This window comes from Homalodisca vitripennis, chromosome 3 (assembly GCF_021130785.1).
Source record: "Homalodisca vitripennis isolate AUS2020 chromosome 3, UT_GWSS_2.1, whole genome shotgun sequence".
Taxonomy (NCBI): Eukaryota; Metazoa; Arthropoda; class Insecta; order Hemiptera; family Cicadellidae; genus Homalodisca; species Homalodisca vitripennis.
The window spans coordinates 132,397,501-132,403,057 of NC_060209.1; the positions used below are offsets into that span (position 1 = coordinate 132,397,501).

The window sequence follows — 5,557 nt, forward strand, 5'->3', positions numbered from 1 at the left end:
AAAATTCAAGCCTTGAATAAACAAAAAGAGTGTAGTGTAATAATGAAAGTTAAAGCCTTGTTTATTTGCTTTCTGAATTGGGTCCGGTATTTAATAGAAACTAATACCTTTAAAACAATTATATTACTCTTCACAGTCAAAAGACATTTATTTTTCGTAACCAGAAACATCAATTTTACCATAATAATGAAGAGCTATAATAATTATATGGCAATTAAATAATACTAATGTTGACTTGTTTAGATCACCCTACTTTTCCTGTCTCTAGACAAAGCACAAAACGTTACGATCTGTATGTTTTCCATTCAAACCTTTCAAACCACCTTCTAATGCAATTATTTTGAATTATATTTACCATGTAGATTGTAATAATCATTTTGCTGTACAGCAATGTCGAAAAATAACGACGTATTTGCTATTCTTTAATATTTACTTATGCACAAGAAGTGATTTTTTTCAACCGAATATTATGATGCTTTGTACATAGACACCTGAAAGCCACATTACCTGATGATGCTGCGCTAGTATTTCATTGTTGCCGATTTCAATAATATTTTTCTACCGTTTGGGGAAAGGAAACAATTTATTTGTATATATTGTATACTTATTTATTTCACGTAAGATATATTTTAGCATGGATACATGTCGCGAATAGAACAAACCTTAATTTTATTATTTAGATATTAGCCTACTTTGTTCGGATTGGAAAGCTTTATTTTTTCAATTTGAAAGAGTCTACCAAGTGCATTATTTAAGTGACGTATACGGTTTCTTACGCGAGCTGAAATGTCTATAATCACCACTTATTGTGGCGCGGATATTGCAACGTCAGTTTAACTCTCAGCATTACTACTGTAAGATCCCTCCTGTTTAAGACTTTAGTATAACTGTGTTATTATTAATTAAGCTGTAAAGTGCATGTATGTAATTATTTATATTTAAAATGACACATTGGTTATTTTAATAACGTGGCTATTAATTTAAGAGCTCTGTCTAAAGTACAAATTAATAGAAACTTTAAGGCCTAGACGATTGTGTTTGTAAAAATTCCCTGTCCAGTGGAATAGTTTATATGTTTACACAACTTGAATGGAGTTTTCCTGTTTAATTTTTGTATTGTCAGATGAAACCAGTTATGACATAAAACGTAAAAGACACACGTTTACTTAAGGGAGTCTAGCTCACTGTTGAGCTACTTACGTATAATTCTAATAAACTTTCATTCTATATGTACTCCAAATCTTGACATTTTCCTAGATTTGCACGTTTCAAGTTTAAAATACATTAGATTTCCCATACGAAACCTACCTATTATTACATTATAATTTCATACTTATAAGACTGTCCAAGGATAATGTGGAAAGATTAGATAATGTTAGTGATTTTGATTTGTCAAAGCTACATACACATTTCAATTGTATTCACGAATAGAGAAACAAACCACTTTCTAACATAGTCGACTGATCTATTGTATAGGCGGCTTATACAATAGTCTCTATACACCACCACAATGTATTGTATAAGCACTGCAATATGTACATATTGTATCTGTGTAGCATGTACGGTACTGTATAGCGTAGTTATAACTCGTTCTGTAACTTCATTGTTGAATTGTTTTTAAGTTTGTGTGTATGTAATAGTAAAGTAATTTCTAATATTTTTATTCTCATTCTTTAATCCGATTCCACTCTGTGTAAGTTGATGTCATGAACTTGACGCCTGAGCAATAATATATGGCTACATTAGTTGATACTACTCGTGTGTAAAATTATTTTAATTCAAATACTTGATCGTACTATGCTTATACATCGCATGCGCATCGTAATACACTTAGCATGAAACAACCTGATCATGTTATACATACAGATTGGACTAAACTTGACAAACGTTGTATGAAGAAATTTGGGAGTGCCGATGGTCGAGCGGTCTAAGTCGTTGGACTTGGGTCTGAGTTAAGAGACAGCGCAGGTTCAAATCCTGTCTGACCGTTGCACTTTTTATCAGTACCATCGACCTTGTACTGTATCGACTCTCCCCCTTATTCTGTTGGATAAGATCCTCGCACAGGCCAGTGGCCCATGAGGACGGACAGAATAAGGCTTAAAAGGGGATCGGTCTCTCCTTAAAAAAAATACAGGATGGTTTGTACGCGCCTTCGGAGCTCGGACTATCGTATACGTACTAAGCATCCCTGGATTTTAACCAAGAATTGAATTATTTAATATAAGAAATAAAATATTATTTCCCAGGACTTTTTTAGTGCATTTTGGTTCAGAAGATTGGAATTTCAGGGCAACAAAGAGTCTCTACACGACTACTTATGATTTGTGAATACTTTGAGTTGAACCAAAACTGGAAAGACCGTTCTTGTAAGAGTAGTTGGATTAAAGAGGCGGAGCTCCATGACTATAATTATTTATTTACAACAATTCTGGACGTTCTTGGGATCCGTGGACTATGTGAATTTCTGACCACCCACTTATTAAATAACTATTAACAAATAGGATCTTTTGTTTGTGATTTCTGACGGTTTCGCTGCTTGTTAACAAAATTAATGAAAGTTATTAAAGGAAAAGGATAGGTGCCGTCTACTTCACACCAAAACCGCCAATTGATCAAAACTCTTTAAAAATCAGAATGAATGTTACCAGATTAATATCTTTTAGTACTTTCGGAGCCAAAGGTGGAGGTTAAAATCAAATGACCGTTATATACTTTTATTTCGGCCACTTTAAGATGACTGAATTTAATTTGAAGTTATCACGAGTATTTCATGGAGTAAACCGTTAATCAATAAAAATTAACACATGGTTTTGAATAAAATATTTGGAAGCCTTTAAGCAAACTTTCATCAAAGCTACGAAGGGCAGAAAATCCCAGGGGCTGTAAGCTCTCAGACGCCTCAAAAGCTCGCGTTGAGCGAAAACCTCAAGAGAGTATAAATTGAGAGTATAAAGAGAGTATAAACCTGAAGAGAAGGTTTCAGGGCCTGGAAAATCCAAACCAGAGAGCTACAAGGTTAAGGGACCAGGCGCGATGAATTCTCAGGGGCACGACGTTTTCACAGGCCAAACGTTTCTAGAGGTTGGAATTTTCAAGGGCCGATAGCTCTCAGATACAAATAACTTCACACTTTCGGATCTTCTACGGACCAGAAGTTTCTAGAAGCTAAGACCACCTCTAGACCGGAAGTTCCTATACATTGAAACATTATATGAGGTCCTGTGAAACCATACAGATATTCTTAACTAGTTAACAGGATGTAAAGATCAGTAGTTATTAGAAACCAGTGAATCTAGACATGAACTGCCCTAGAGGCTGGGAAATACTAGAGCACAAGTGCAATTCCCGGATTACATATTCTTCTAATAACTAATGGTAATAAACAGTTAAGGCAGGGACCTAGCCATCGAGGGGGTTCAAGGGGGCCCGGACCCCCCCCAATCTTCAATTTTTGCAGGCTATTTTTTAATGGTTGTAAAAGGTCCTAAGACAGTAACGGATCCAGGGAGAGGCATGGGGGCTTTGGCCCCCTCCGAGATTTTAAAACAGACGTTTTTTGTAAAACTTAATAATTTTCGTATTTTATGCATAAATAATACAATTATCTTAACTTTATGAACTAAATTTTTAGTATGAACACATTTCTTTCTAAAATATCAATTTTTGGTATCGAAATGCAATATTTTCTGCTTTTAATGTGGTGAATCAAAACTTGATTTTTTTCTCTGCGAAGTTTTTAAATCTCTTTTGGAAATAATAATCCATACTGAAATCACTAAACACGTTTGTGCTGGATTAGAACCTAAAAGCCTCTGTAAACCAGTAAAAGGATGATAAGGATGATTAAACTATACTTCTCTAAAGAGAGATGCGTGCGCAAAACTGACGCCTGTGATCCAGTCAGATGGTTTGTTCTATTTTATGGGCTAGCCAACATTACTTTTTGATATTTAATAAAACATTTCAAATAGACACAACTTTCATATCTATATATTTTTTTAAATACAATTTTTGTACTCGGCCTAAACAGTGTAATCCTACATTACAACTGTTGTTATCAGCCTAATACTTTTTATGTATAGAGATGTAGCTGTTGAAAGATAACTAACACTAACAAATAATCCTGAATGAACTAAATAACATCATTAGAGCTCGAATTGGTACCTTCTCCTCTACTGTAAATATGAATGATAATTTCTCTGTTCTGTTTTTCATATGTCAGTAAATGGTCTTGTATGGTAATCAACCAAAAGTTGTATTACAATGTTCAAAATTAAGTGTTTAACTTTGGGTCTAGAATTCCTGTAAGTTAATTAAATGTGTACATTTTATTTATATTAAACAGCGTCCAGTAAGAAAGATACTGGTTTGTTATTTTTAATAAATTACTTATTTGGCAAAAGAGTTTACAACACTATCACTTTGTAATTCTCTTAAATGTTACACTTTTTCATAACCATTACTAATATCAATATAACTAAAAAAGTGAGTGTCTACTTCATTAACATCATAAAATTCAACAAAATTAATTTTCAAGTAGAGCGTCAAAATAATATTATCAATTTAGGCTAAACACTCAATAACCGAGAACCTACTTCAATGTCAGGAATGCCTTCTCGTCCAGGAAAACAGGCGTCGGTCAAACAGCATATGTTGACACTTGACACCTCACCTTGTGGTCACAGCTCACTTCCGGTACAGTGGTGTCGGCAGAACACAACGTTATCTAGTGATCATCGTGAGGTGATACCTTTCCATAGCTGCTGCCAGAAATACGGGCCAATCAAATCAAGCTAATATATAGTACTAATCATTGGAGATACAGTAGGAGTTCCACACCAAGACATATGTTGTGACACTCATGAAGGCGTAATTGTTAATTGCCTTATAATTAGAAAGTTGTATAACGAATACTCATAAAAAGTCGTAGGTGGTTGGTCGGCGAATGCAGACCTATTGTGACCTGTATTCTGTAGTTCACTTTTAATAATTATTGTTGTGTTTTTTTTTTTAATTAAATGCATGTTTTAGAGTTAGTTAAGTTGACACACAACGTGGTGGTTGTGATTCCTGACTTATGCGTGTTACAACGCTCCGGTATGATTTGTTTATTTAACCTAGTTTGTAATTATGTGTTAGGTTAGTTATTTACCTGAAGAAGAGATCAGATTGCAGATCTCGAAACGTAGTTTTTAGGATTTTTTGTATAACTGAACGATGGCAAATGTCCGGCAAAATCGTGATTAATTTACCCATAGTCTTGGACCTACTGCGTAGCCAGGGAGGTGGGATGTCGGGATGTATCCTCCCCGAATATTTGGAAGGAGAAAATATTTTAAGGATCAAATAACGTCAATGGACCACAAACAAATCATCTTAAAAAGTAGCCTAGGTATAAATTATAGCTCAATAACAGTAATTAGTAGGTAATTTTGTTAGTTCATAGATACAGCTTAGTCCTAAATAACCCAACCACGCCAATGAGAGCCTTATCACTTAGAAACCAATTTAAATTATTGGGCCACCACTCTGATAATTACGACTCGCACTCATA

The 5,557-nt window shown here is 34.5% G+C and overlaps 1 protein-coding gene across 1 annotated transcript in view; it reads left to right on the top strand.

Moving 5' to 3' along the window:
* The window catches only part of LOC124357518 (paired box protein Pax-6-like), a 101,111-nt gene extending 99,454 nt beyond the window's left edge, over positions 1–1,657 (top strand). The window contains exon 12 of the mRNA XM_046809398.1: positions 1–1,657. This exon is cut by the window's left edge and continues 1,254 nt beyond it. The gene's annotated coding sequence lies outside the window, so the exon portion shown is untranslated.
* The last annotated feature ends 3,900 nt before the right edge of the window (positions 1,658–5,557 follow it).